Raw genomic sequence first — 14,764 nt, forward strand, 5'->3', positions numbered from 1 at the left:
CTTTTCCATCATCGCGGAGCGTTTTGTCGTCTCTGCTCTGACAGGTGCAGACCACCTCGGTTGCTGACAGTCAGGTCTAATTTTATTCAAATGAAAATAAGAATCAGCTGTTTTAAAGTGATTTTCATAAAACTTTACGCGCTGCTACACGGAGCTGATACAATAATCAGGTGGGCGAAAGGTTAAATGTGACTCTGTGATTCCGACCTTAGTTATAAAAATATTAAATTAAATAAATTTAAGACTATAAAACTTAAATATGTTGAAGTTTATTGCAGTTTAACCAGAGCTGAGAGGGTAAATTAAGAAGGGTATGAATTAAGATGATGATAATATTTCTGATTTTAAAAACAAAAAAAACAAAAAACAGAACAACAACATGACAGAAGTTATCTCGGGGTGATCCGGAGCTTTCAGTCACACACACTGTCATCCTCAGCAGATGCAGAATAATATCTGTAAAGTTCAGTAAAGGCTGTTTGGAGACGCACCGGCCGTCCCCTTCTACCTTTATATGGCTGCCTCTTCTTCAGTGTCTCAGAGAACGAGTGCAGTCCTGTGAGCTCCAATGTCCAGACACCAATACAAATATTTCAGTTTTGCTCTATCGCTGGAAGAAGAAGGCTTTGTGCCATATTTCAGCCTCTTTACTTCACAGAACTATTTTTACTTTGCAAACAGAACAACGGGACACAAACGTGTGAAAACTATGAATGAGAATATAATGAACTTCCTGTGCTTGTTAAAACTCCTCATTTCTGTCATATCTGACAGATATGATCAGCTGGATGCAGCCCTAATAAGGACGACCGTTTTCGTCCCAGGCACAGCAGCCAGTTTGTGTTAAATCAAATCTTTCTGCAGCTGATGCACGAAGCAGCCAACTTTAATCAATCCAATCAGATTCCGCAGAACTCTAAAAAAGTACTTCTTCACACTTGTTGTAACTTGCTTTCTTTTTTTTCTGTAAGGGACATTTAGTTTTCTTTTGACGCTGCTGATTATTTTATCACATCAACCAAAACCAAACCCTGCCTGCTCCCGTTCTTTAGGCTCCGCAGAGGAAACCAGTGAGGATGTACGCCTGTCAGCCTCCTCTCCACAGCCTTGAGTCTGCTCGTAGTGTAATAATAATCCTGCTGTTACTGTAAATACCAGACTTCTTTTCCACTCGTGAATAACTGAGCTGTGGGGGAGTGAAAGTGTGTGTGTGTGTAGGGGAGGATCGAGGGAAGTCCTGTCGTTACCAGAAATAAGAAGCCGGAACTGAAGGGTTTCGCCCACGTCTGAAAAGCATTCCACTGGCCGGTGCCGTAAACTCGCCAAGGTCACGCTGCTCAACCATTCCTGATAGCTCCCTCACTCCGTCCACAGGTCGTCCATCACCCGAGATACCCGAGTACAGAGTGTAACAAAAACATGGCCGCACGAAGCTGAAAATCAGCGCCGTATGTGTGTTTCCACACTGCAGTCACCCTCGCTGGGTGTTTCCACACAGTCAGGCAGCAGTCAGGGGGAGGGTGTCATGGATGTAGTGTGTATTATCAAGGTGTAATCACACTAAACCTGCTGAGAGCTGCTTGTTCCACCTCTGGAACACTGAAACAGGAAAAAAAGTCATTCAAATCACTTCAGCTTTCAGATATTTGAGACAAAAGTTCATAAAGCTGTCGGTCAAAATGGGATGCACTGATGCTTCCAGCTGCTTCCTGATGTTGTCTTAAAGGAGCATTCCAGTAGTTTCACATGCGTAAAGTTGATGCCAACATTCCAGTGGGAAGCTAAAAGCAGAAGCGTCAATTTTCAAGCAGAATCGAGGAAACCTTTTTTGTAGGTTTAAAGGTCCAGTGGGAGGATTTAGTGGCATCTTGTAGTTGATGATTGCAATCCCTCCACCTCACCTTCTCCTTCCCAGAGAGAAATGTGGCTGCATAATGTGTGCAAAATACCCAGTCTACAGCCAGGGCTACAGTAGAAACATGGTGGAGCTGCGGCGTCTGTAGATATAAAAGTCTAAAACTGAAAGCTGATACAGATTTCCAAACATTTCTAAAAGTCTTGAGGCGTGAAATGCATTCAGCGTGTTTTCTGAACCACGTCACATGTCCTTTAAGTATCTAAATAAAACCAGCATCTATCGAATGGATAAACTCACTGTTTGAATGTTAAAACACTGCTGTGCGGCTGATGGTGGCCAGGCTTTGTGCATGACTTGACTGTGAAGGCGGGGCAGTGCAGATCTCTGATATTACCAGATCTAATTGATAAATGACTTTCTAAAGCAAAACGTAGCTTCTATGTGTTGATGTGTTTGAGTCTTCAGCAGCTGCAGATAATTCCAGATGCGTTACTGCGCAGTCTTCACAAATACACACATCTGACTCACATTACTGTAGCTGATGTTGGTTGGAGTAGTGCATATCTTCCTGAAGAAAATATTTATTGTATCTATGTATAAGTTGAACTGTAGGCTTCCTGTTTTTGCATAAACATTTGTTCTAGTAAAAACTATAGACACGCAATTCCAATAAGAGGGCTGCAGGTCAAAGGTGCCTTGCTCAATGACACTTTGTCAGGTTGAACTGTTGAACTGGAGCTGCAGTCTGTCTGAATGAATGGAGCACAGAGCTGTTTCCACTGTGATTGTATGCTATGTACAAGTTCTGTCTTTGAGTTCACACTCTCACCTGCCTTTTATACAGCATGTGACCCTATGTTTGTGTTCTAAAAGTCTCATAATTAAATTAATTAATGTTATGAACACATAGATATCTCTTCACATGTGCTCTCTGGTGGAACAACCATGTAATCACTTTTTTTTTACTTTTGAACTCTTTTCAATATCAATACATTTGTCATAGTTTAACGTTAATAACATAACAACAGAGCGGGGTGTGATGCCTGCTTTAAGAAACAAGGCACAGTCCCTCCAATGGTTCTTTCTTGCTAACTTAGCAAACATTAACATGTTAGTGTTAACAGTTGTGTAGACCAGTCTAAGAAAAGTAGCAAGTTCACCATTAAACTTCATCTCATTACTCGCCATGAGCCAATATTGACTCTAGTTTGACTTCTTTCATCATCATCTTTCTTTGCCGCTGAACATGTTTTTTTTGTCCTTGGGGCAGCACTACTTGTCATAATGGACCAAAGGCAGTCTGGATGTTATAGTGACTCACTATCACCTCTCTGCAACATAATGATAATAATAATACTAATAATAATAATTAAAGCTGCAAGCAGCGATGTACAGGCCCTCACAGTTGCGCACGTCTGGGTAAGCGCAAATATCCCCAATAGCAGGGGGGTTTTGAAAATTTGTAGGGGACGCTATAGAGCCATTTAGCTCTCCCCACACACGATACCCTTCACATATGTACGAGGTCGTCAGGGTGGACGTGTGTGCCAAGTTTCATGACAGTGCAATGATGAAAAGGTGTTCAAACCGCAAACGCCATCACCGTATGAGGTACCGTCATTGTTTTCACCAGGAAGCATCACCAAGTCCTGAAGCCCTACATGAGCCAATTTGATGACACTGCAGTGATCCAGATAGGCGTGACACCTTAACATGTGAAGCGTGAGATTTCCAACCACCAGCAGGTAGCGCTATAGGTGAGTGTGAGTATGAGCATATGTACGCGTTCAGGCCGTGTCCAGTCTCCACCCTATAACGTTTGGTCAATGTAGGACCATGTATCCACAAGTTATAAGCGACTTTGTGTATTGTGGCGAGTAGTGCCGAGATCTTGAACTTTGAGGGGTCATCACAGCCACACCGTTTAGACTTTGGAAAAGTTGTCTATCACTTCTATTCCCCCATGGCTGAAGAGTAACCTGGGCAAGTTTGAAGCCGTTACAATTAAATTTGTAGGACAAATTTGATAGGTGTGGAAACAAATTGACATTTCCAACCACCAGCAGGTGGCGCTATAGGTGAGTGTCCCTATGGGCATATGTATGCGTTCAGGCCATGTCCAGTGTTCACCCTATGACATTTGGTCAGGATAGGACAATGTATCCACAAGGTATAAGCGACTTTGTGTTTTGTGGCGAGTAGTGGCGAGTCCTCAAACTTTGAGGGGTCATCATGGCCACGCCATTCAGACTTGGGGAAAGTTGTATTCAACTTTTAATCCCCCATGGCCGAAGAGTAACCTGGGCAAGTTTGAAGCCATTAGCATTTAATCTGTAGGACGAGTTCGATCATGGGTGTGAAAATGGGCAAAAATGGCTCCAAAACGCAACTTCCATCCAAAATGGCCGACTTCCTGTGCATCTGGCACCATGGTGTCCATAAGCATTTTTGTGCGTCTGGGTATGGTGCATGCGTGTACCAAATTTTGTCATCCCACATCAAAGTAACTCCATTTATTTGGTATTTTTGAAAATTTGTAGGGAGCGCTTTAGAGCCATTTTGTGACGCCAATGCACGCGACCACCAAATTATCGAATTTTTTCACAGGCACGTAATTCATCCCAGAAGAGGGAAAAGAAGTAAAATAATAATAATAACAACATAGTGCGGAAAAATTCCTTCAGTTCCAATAGTAGTAGTAATAATAATAATAATAATAATAATAATAATCTTTATTTATATAGCACCTTTCAAAACAGTTACAAAGTGCTTTACAATAAAATAAAACACAATAAAATAAACCACAATAACAACAATAGCAAAAGGTTAAAAGCAACAAATCAATAAAAATGAAAATAAAGATAGATATCATAGACAAATCATAGATATCAAAACTGTCTTTCTTCACATTCAGTTGATCATTTTAGTTAATTAGTTAATTGTTTTAAACTAAATTTGTTGTTATCATTGTATAAGGGCAATAATGCACTGTGAGCTGTTCTGTTACAAAAAATAACCAACAAAGCTGAGGCACTTTGTGTTTTTCTTCTCAACCCGCATCAATGATCTGTAACTTGAATTCATGATATTGTCAGAACTGTGAAAGCTTGATTTATTTTTTTTTATTTGACAAACAGTCCAAAACTCAAATATATTTATTACCATTCGTGACTTAGAGAAGCATAAATAAATGTTGTAAAGCTGGGTAATGTATGGCACCTTTATTTAAAAATTACAGTAATCAGCTCTCAGCCAACACTATCAACTGTGCCAGCACTATTTTTCCATCATCTTGCCTCGGTTGTTAATTTATTAAAAAATTTGTAAAGCATCATTATATTTAGGGCCCATCCACATAAGTACGTTTTTATCGAATCTGCATAAATACTTTAGCATTTTGGCCTCGTGTCCAGATGGATCTGGCTTTTTCAAGGTGTGAAACCGCTATTTTTTGAGAACAGGTCCCAGAGTGGGAAAATCCTAAAACGTCAGATAGCCCGGAGTTGTCTGGACAGTGAATGTGGATTTTTTTCAGAAATTATGACGTATAAGCCCCGCATCTCTAACCTTTAACCTTAGCCACCGCCGCTAGACGTGTCATAACAACAACGGCAACATATTAGATTTTGATGATTTTAGTCATAAAGAAACGACTACTAGGCTGTAATTAAAGCAATTCCACAGGCTCTCATTGGTATGATTAAAGGAACTTTAATGTACATGCCGATAACACCTGAACTACCCATTGGTTTCATAATGGAGGACAGAAAACTAGAATATAATATAAATAATTTGGTACTCGCCAAATACTTTCTACATAAATGTAAATTCTCAAAAAATTTCCCACATCTCAACATTTTTTTAAAAAGAACTGCACCTTTACTTTGATTCATTAAAACTTATGAAATCAAAGAAAGCCCTATTGCTGTATGACAATTTATCAACTTGTACTTTTGATTGATCCCCTATAGGAATAGAAGAATCTGTTTATATTCTAAGAAATGCTACGCTCAGTTCTGAAAGCAACAACTTTTGTAATTGTATTTGAATGCTTATTTGTATTGTATTTTGCAATAAAGTGAAAAAAAAGAAGTGATCTTTAAACACATGCTCCATGGCTTCTCTTCCGGTTTTAGTGTATTGGTGTGGCACAGGGCCTTAGTTTGACTATAATAAATTGATGTGTAAAGATTCTTTAACTATTTTAATTTAATCTTGCAATATAATCATTTTCTCTGATAACAGACAATAAAAGGCTCAAAGGACGATGAAATGACTTTCTAAGGATGTGATGTATTTTTTTGGAGTACAGTACTACAGCAGACGGGGCCGACCTGTCAGACAGGTAGACGGTGCAGCAGCAGTGACAGGGAAAATGACTCCACATCCAGACATTGTAATCAGCCCGTCGATTCTCCTGAAGCCTTTTGCTGTTCGGAGCCAAAAGCAGCTCTGTCCGAGGCTCCTGCCGCTCCCATGTAATCTGTCAGCCTCTTCAGTTCAGTTCATCTCCAGCACCTCCTTGTTAGCTTTGTGAGGCTGAGAGAATGGTGGAATAGAGGCTGGCTAATGGTTTTGCTGGGGGTCTTTGTGTTTTGGTATGTGCTGCTGGCTGGGGGCCTTGTTCTGGGGGGAGAAGAGCTCCACTCTGCTTTTATACAAGAAATAAACAGCTTTTTTTCATACACGGCCCCGCAAACCATATTTTCATTCACATTCACATGATATTTCTTGTTGGTGGGGCCGCACATTCTTTGGTAAAGCCGAACAATGTGTGCCCAGTTACATTACATTGCATTTAGCAGACGCTTTTATCCAAAGCGACTTACAGAGGAGGACATAAGCTGAGAAAGGCGTAAAGGAGCACAGAGTAGTTGTTAGTTTTGTTAGTTTTGTTAGGCAGGGAAGCAGTCTCGAAACAGAAAGGTTTTTACAAGTTTTTTAAAGGTAGAAAGGGATGTTGCTGTTCTAGTAGCCGTTGGTAGCTCATTGGTAGGTCATTCCACCATTTGACAAAAATATTTGTTTGTGAAGACACTTTGACCTCATCTTGTGTCCTCCAAAGGTGGCACATCTTTTTCCTCATGAGATCCAATTATTACAAGATAAAAGATTTTTGGTGTGTAAACAGGGTCTTGGATAAACTCTCTGATTAGACACTCCAGAGGTGTCAGTTTTATTACAAGACTTTAGACTAGTTGTTTAAATTCATGTGCTAAACCTCCCAGTGTAAACAATTGAATAACATCCATCACCAATCTTGCTCTATCAGCGCTTTGCTTTCTCTCTCAGTCTGACTTGGTGGTAAAACGCTTGTTTGTGTTCGAGAAACAGAATGTATTAATCGTGTGTCTTTTCAAACTGCATGTCAGCTCGTGCTCATCAGGCTGAGGCGCTGCTTCATAACCTTTTTTGTCCAATGTGTCCTCACAGATTTACCTCTTCATCGTTATGTGGGTGGCTCAGTACATTTGTTCAGTGTGCAGAGGCTGTGGTGGTTCAGTCGCTGCAGATGAGAATCCATGCAAGACATTACCAGTATTTACATGAACGTATTTTCATGGACTTTGCACACCTGGCCCAAACCTGGACATAGTCTCCATTATGTCCCCCCACAGGTTTCTGAAGAGTCGTTGTGAAGCTCAGTGTGGTGGCTCAGGTTGAAGCATGGTTACTGAAAGCGGACATCTGTGACGACACCCACCTGTCAAAGCGTCCATGTCCAGCGTCCTCTTAATTCTGCAGAACTTTAAGCCTGAATATACAATGCATACAGAAAGTATTCACAACGCTTCACTTTTTCCACATTTTATTCCAAAATGGATAAAAAAAAAAAATCCTCAAAATTCTACACATAATACCCCATAATGACAACTTTAAAAAACTTTGATTTTTGCTAATTTATTAAAAATAAAAACCAAAGAAATCACTTGTACATAATAAGTATTCACAGCCTTTGTGATCAAGCTCAAAATTGAGCTGAGGTGCATCCTGTTTCCACTGAACATCCTTGAGATGTTTCTACTTAATCGGGAGTCCACCTGTGGTAAATTCAGTTGATTAGACATGATTTGGAAAGGCACACACCTGTCTATACAAGATCCCACAGTTAACAGTGCATGCCAGACCACAAAACAAGCATGAAGTCAAAGGAATTGTCTGTAGACTTCCACAAAACAAGCATGAAGTCAAAGGAATTGTCTGTAGACTTCCAAGACAGGATTGTCTCGAAGCACAGATCTGAGGAAGGGTACAGAAAAATTTCTGCTGCTTTAAAAGGTCCCAATGAGCACAGTGGTGGCCGTCATCTGTAAATGGAAGACGTTTGGAACCTCCAGGACTCTTCCTAGAGCTGGCCGTCCCTCTAAACTGAATGATCGAGGGAGAAGGGCTTCAGTTAGGGAGGTGACCAATAACCTGATGGTCACTCTGACAGAACTCCAGGGTTCCTCTGTGGAGAGAGGAGAACCTTCCAGAAGGACAACCATCGCTGCAGCACTCCACCAATCAGGCCTGTATGGCAGAGTGGCCAGACAAAAGACACTTCTCATGAGAAACAAAATTCTCTGGTCTGATGAGACAAAGATCGAACTCTTTGGCGTGAATGCCAAGTGTTATGTTTGGAGGAAACCAGGCACCGCTCATCACCTGGCCAATACCATCCGTACAGTGAAGCATGGTGGTGGCAGCATCATGCTGTGGGCATGTTTTTCAGCGGCAGGAACTGGGAGACTAGTCACAGGATTGAGGGAAAGATGAACGCAGCAATGTACAGAGCCATCCTGGAAGAAAACCTGTTCCAGAGCACTCTGGACCTCAGACTGGGGTGACGGTTCATCTATGACCCTGGGGTGTTATTTAGCTCAGTTTGTCGAGCATCCGCCCCATGTACGAAGGCTCAGTCCTTGCTGTGGTAGCTGATCCGACCTGTGGCTCTTTCCCACATGTCATTTCCCCATGTCTCTCTCTCCCCACATTCCTGTCACTCTTCAGCTGCCTCTCTCTAAAATAAAGTTTGAAAAGGCCAAAAAAAATATATCTTCAAACAGGACAACGACCCTAAGCACACATAAACAATCAGCTAGAGCCCAGACTTGAATCCCATTGAACATCGCTGGAGGGATCTAAAAATGGCTGTGCACCGAGGCTCCCGATCCAACCTAATGGAGCCTGAGAGGTTCTGCAAAGAAGAATGGGAGAAACTGGCCAAAGATACGTGTGCCAAGCTTTTAGCATCACACACAAAAAGACTTGAGGCCGCGATTGCTGCTAAAGGTGCCACAACAAAGTATTGAGCAAAGGCTGTGAATAGTTATGTACATAATTTTTGTTCTTTATTTCTAATATTTTGACATGGGGACTTATGGAGACTGACCCACTTCTGGAACCAGCCTCAAGTGGACGTTTTAGGAAACACAGGGCCAGCCACGCTGTGGGCCGTCAAACCCTGCATTTCCCCACTAACTAGGAAAAAACAGGCCTAACCTAACACAAAACAACAAACTGGACTACCAGTGGTCTCCAACTCAAACTAAAATAAGAAAACTTAGCTCAGCTCAAAAGAAAGAAAAGCAAACCTTCCCCCACTGCTGCTGCTGCCCGAGTCAGAGAGCACGGCCTCCCTCTTCCTCCTCTTTAACCCCTCCCTGATTACCAAATAGACTGTGGAGGAAGTAACAACGAGGAAGGACAGGAGGGAGAACAGCAGCCCCAACAAGAAAAGAAAACACACTCCCAGGTGTGGAACACCTCCACTACCCAGCCACACCTAACAGATGGTAAATTAGTATTTTTCAAAAAAGAGTTAAATCCATTCTGGCTCCACACAGAACTGATGTACCCTTCGTCACATTAATACATGAAACAAACTTCTGATCAACTTCCTGACCTTCTTCCGGCTGGAGAAGCGCCACCTACTGCTTATCTTGTGCAGCACATGCTAATATTCACATAACGACAAGTGTTCATTCACATTTTCTTTTTTCAGATTTACACGAAAATATATGCAATACTTTGCAAAGGTTTGCGAATTTTAGTAAGAAGTAACTGCAGCTCCGCAGGCCCATCTGTTAAATCAGTGCTAACATGTGAATGAATGATTGGAATAGGATAGTTGCATTAAGAAAGTGTCCTTTGACCCTTTGCTGCCTGCCTGGTGGTTTACCATGGAAGACTGCCATGAGCACGAGTCTGTCCAAAGCTCAAGCTTCAGCACAGACGTTCTTACAAAACAGCTTTTTACATAGTCCACAGGTAAAAGCCTCACTGACACACAGCCTGAAGAAGTAAGTGAGTTGTTCTGATCTTCTTGTGTTCATGCAGGGTTTTTTTAACTCGTGTTTGGCTGTGAGTGTTTAATTCTGGCAAGTCTGAGAAGATATTCAGATGTGAAATGTCAGCCAGAATGGAGGCAATTAGTTTTTTTTTTTTTTCTATTATTGTGCATTTTGTGTTTATTCTTTCTAGCAGTTTAATTTCCCAACATACAGCCAATCTGTATGAACGTCTCCAATCTTGCGTTCTTGCTTGTTTTGTAAACCTTGATCTGGTTATGTAATAATAATAATAATAATAATAATAATGATGTTATGTAATAACATTTTCATTTCGTGTGTGACAGCATTATCCACGGTCACTCACAACAGGTAAAATAGAGTGAGTAGACACAGAATATGCCTGCATGGTATCGTATTATTGATTATTAGTGATTTATTCCTTGGTTTTGGGCCAAGACACTGCTTAACTGGACAATCTTCTGTGCAGGTCAGTGGTCTGTTAATCCAAACCGTTCAGTGTAGCCAAAAAATATGAAACTTTACCAACTCCATGGCGCTGCATAAATAACTGTTAATTAATCGTAACCCCTTGTAGCAACAATGTTGATCCTTTCCTTATGGCCTGACATAAATGTGAATCTACGTCACAGTTACTGGGGACTGGAGGTTTATTGGAGGTTGGAGTATTCCAGTCAGTGGATAAAATCTGATAATGTGGTGTTTGTAGCTGTGTTAACAAATTTTACTTCCAATACAATGAAACACAGACGTGTAGCATCTTGCTCCTGTGACATTACCAGAATCCCAATGAATATTTTAAAGAATATGTAACAAAAATGATGCACCTGGCACTGACATTACATTACTATGGTGCAACTTGAGAACTGAAATTTCGGTGTGTTCGGCCTGCAGGAGAGGTGAGACACTTTGAAGTAAGGCAGTTTAGCTCCTAACATGCTTTTTTGCTTTTTTTTTTAGTACTCCCCCAAGACCTTTAAACAGACATGGATGTCTAAAATTGCGTATATTTGCCCTCTAAGTCATCAAAAACTGTTGCTTTAAATAGAGGCTCCGGCCCTACTGTGACCTGATCCTTATCAAGCGGTTACAGATAATGGATGGATGGATGGATAATGGATGCTTTAAATAGTTGAGAAGCTTCTATATTTTATTTGCTGTAGTTCACTGGCTGTTGTGGTAGAGGATATGGAAATAGTCAGTTTCATTTGATTTTCACAGGGTGTCTTCTGGACTTCTTCTGTATCTCATAATTTATCTGATCTGATATCGGCTGCATCCGAGTCCAGGGGCTGAACTCTTTACAGAGTACTCCCCAAATGATCCAGTTCACATCTCTGCTTCACGTGGGGTTCAACATCGGTGCACTTTAATGGCAAAGCTGCAGCCTCAGGCAACAGATTACAAACCAGCAAACTGATTTCCACGTCTGACACATCCTGCACTGCCCACATTCTACCCTGGAAGGCGATGGTCTCTTGCATTCACACATGTGTGACCAAAGCCTGCAGCCTTGCAGAAACCAACGGTGCGTTTAGTAGTTCCTTGGCAAAACTGTCTCATTTCCAAGTCACCAGGAAGTTGCCTTCAAACTGGAACGTTGGACAAGTTCCATGATACTCGAGTTTACAGTACAAGCTGTGATGTTTAACATTAACACATGATGAACAACTGACAAATTGTGTACTAAGTCAATAACAAATATACTCTATCTTTCTAAATTTATCTGTAATTACAAACATGTTCAGGCTGGTTACGTGCATGACGTGGCCATGTGACTGGGACATTGCAAAGGACACGTGTCTTGTGTCCTTCAACAAAAAGTAAAAGTCTGTAGTCTTTAAGGCCACATTTCTCTGAGGTATTTAGGGGAACCTTTTAGATGGGGCAGAACCTTTGATTAAATTTTATTTATATAGTGGCAAATTATAACAGAGGGTATCTCAGCTGGTCTAGACTGTATTCTTTATAATATTATTTACAGAGACCCAACAGTTCACACCATGAGCGAGCACTTGAACACAGTGGCAAGGAAAAACTTCTGCCGACTTACTGTACCCAGTGTTCAAAGTGAACCAGTGCATTGTTATACTGAAGGCCACTTTGACCTGACATGTGTGAGACAAGTATTGACTGTTGATTCGATTGACCGTGCGACTGTTTGGCATGATGTTTCCTGTCCACTCTGCAGTCAGCTAGTGAAAACTCCAAAAAACTCAAAATATCTGAACTTTCAAACTTCCCTCAGTGCTTTCAAATTTAGTTTCATCCAGTACGGTGTTGGCAGACTTTTCAGAATCTCACAAGGAAGATCAGCAATCGGTGCTGGGATTTGATCTGTCTTTTGGTTGTGTAATATGTATTTATCTACCACATTTCTGCCTGATCTGGGATGGATTTTGTCCAGCTATTTTTCTGGTTGATTTTCTGTTAAGTTCATTTTCTGCTTGGGAAGGGGACAGTCTTATGATCATGCCCTCATGAACGCCCCAAGCTCAGGGGCTGTTGGCCTCCAAAGGGACTTTTGTGACTTTTGAAAAAAGAGATTCATTCTCAATCTTTCTGCAATGAAATGCATCCTTGTTCAATTAAATATACTAAAGGATTTCAACCTTTACATACCAGACCAACCTGACTTGGTCTGGTATGACCGTTAGCTCATAGTAGCTGAAGGTGGTATTACCATGTAAGTGATGACTGAATTCACCCACTTTATTACTCTTCTCTACTTGTGTTAGCATTATGCTAGGAGTCTCTAGTGGCCAAACCCAGAAAGATCCACAAATGTACTTTCTAAAACTGCTGATTCATATTTAAAAGCATGGACCTGGACCCATGCAGAACCCAGAAATGTTAGACTCGAGCTTGACTGAGACACACACACAGTCAACAATGTCACACTTTTCGATTAACACGTTAATTCAAAACAAAACTCTGGACCCAACTGACTATATATAACCCATACAGTTACCCTTATTGACCCATACAGGTTCCAGATCAAGTGTCATGTCCTATGGTTTGGGTGCCACTCAGTATTTTCAGATTTATTGATTTAATTTTCAGAGTTCAAGGTTTACATTCACACTCACGCATTTTAGAGTCAAAAATTGACCTGCATGTCTTTGGATTTTCATTTCTTTCTTCTGTCTTTGTGCTGTGGAGTATTAAATGAAAGCATGAAAAATGTCCAAAAAGACACATAAAAACCTAAAAACCTCTCCAGCATCTCTGCTGTGTGTTTCCACTCGTTGCTGTCATGTCGATTCCTGCACCGATTAACTAGCTTATGGCTTCTCTGGCAGTGTGAGGTCACACCGGCTGATCCTTCTTTGCTTTTATGTTCTTTCTCCAGAATAAACGTTCACTTTTGACACAGTAAGAAAGCTGTTGCGTCATGTAAACTGTTTCGGGACAAAGAAGAGTGCCTGTGCTCAATGAAATACCTGCTTTGTAACGAGGTTTCACACTTTTTTGGACCTCACCTGTCCACATGATTTTGACCATTTTCCCACATATTTGAAGAATTCTGAATCAGAAGTCTGATGGAAATATTTCCCGTTTTTCTTTTAGTTGTCTTTATAAATAGCTACCATGTTGTATTCAGACACCAACATTATCAGCTCCTCCATCGCTCTTCTGTCTGCCCTGCGATGCCCAACACTTCTATCTGATTGGCCAAACCCAGGTGGTTTCTGCCAGAAGTTCAGCATGATGAACTTTGGGCACCAGAGCAAAATCTGTCATTCATGTTCATGCAGGTGGTATCCGCTTCATACCCCTACAGATGTGATCAAAACTGCTTCCCCCTCTGCAGCAGTCTTGTGGATCATTCAACACCATGCAGTGCTTCACACCAAAATTTCATCACCAACTTTTTGGTGGAGTTTTTAGAAATGTTCCTGTAACAGTTTTTATGTGTGAAGGTGGGGTTCTAAAAGTGTTTCTTAAAGGCTCCTCTTGTCAGATCTTGTCCACATGTGCAGCAGCAGAATCTCATTTTGTCTTCTTGACTGAGTCACTCAGTGAGAAAACATCCCATTATTGTGTGTTTTTGTGTGGATTCTTGAGTGTCCTTTAACAATAGCAACACCGCTGGCAGTATGACGATCCCTGTTAACTCCCAATGAACTGAAAAAAGTCACAACAGCTCAGCATCAGGAGAAAGCCTAAAGCAGACGGAGTTGAGGCAAAACAATAAAAAAAATTACTTATCTTGGTTGGTCTTTGGCTTACCTCATTGTCTTCATAAAATATCTAAGTGTTTTGTCAACAATGTCTGCCTCTAACCCCCACCTGTCATTTTTGATGAATCGTTCAGGAATGAGACACACAAAAAGTGCAGGATATATAAATACATCCATAAAACTTCTTTTCAAACTAGTGGAAATCCACATTTATGTGATTATTGTATTATATTTTCTCCATTTGCACCTTTAGTGATCACCAAAAATTAGCATTATGCCTCATAATGCCTCATTTGCCTATTTATGTATGTACATGTAAAAAACATTTTTGTTTAATGTTGTCACATTGTCATATGCGAGAGAAGAAGCGGATTTTTCCTGAGCAAATGCTGCTTTGAAGCAACTCTTACTCCTTGATAACATTTTAA

General features: G+C 40.9%; 1 protein-coding gene across 2 annotated transcripts in view; it reads left to right on the forward strand.

Moving 5' to 3' along the window:
* The window catches only part of esr2b (estrogen receptor 2b), a 33,837-nt gene that overhangs the window by 117 nt on the left and 18,956 nt on the right, over window positions 1-14,764 (forward strand). Inside the window, exon 1 of one of the 2 annotated variants that reach the window (XM_027278683.1) lies at window positions 10,090-10,143. The gene's annotated coding sequence lies outside the window, so the exon portion shown is untranslated. 2 annotated transcript variants of the gene reach the window in all.

Source organism: Larimichthys crocea, chromosome V (genome assembly GCF_000972845.2).
Source record: "Larimichthys crocea isolate SSNF chromosome V, L_crocea_2.0, whole genome shotgun sequence".
Classification (NCBI taxonomy): Eukaryota; Metazoa; Chordata; class Actinopteri; family Sciaenidae; genus Larimichthys; species Larimichthys crocea.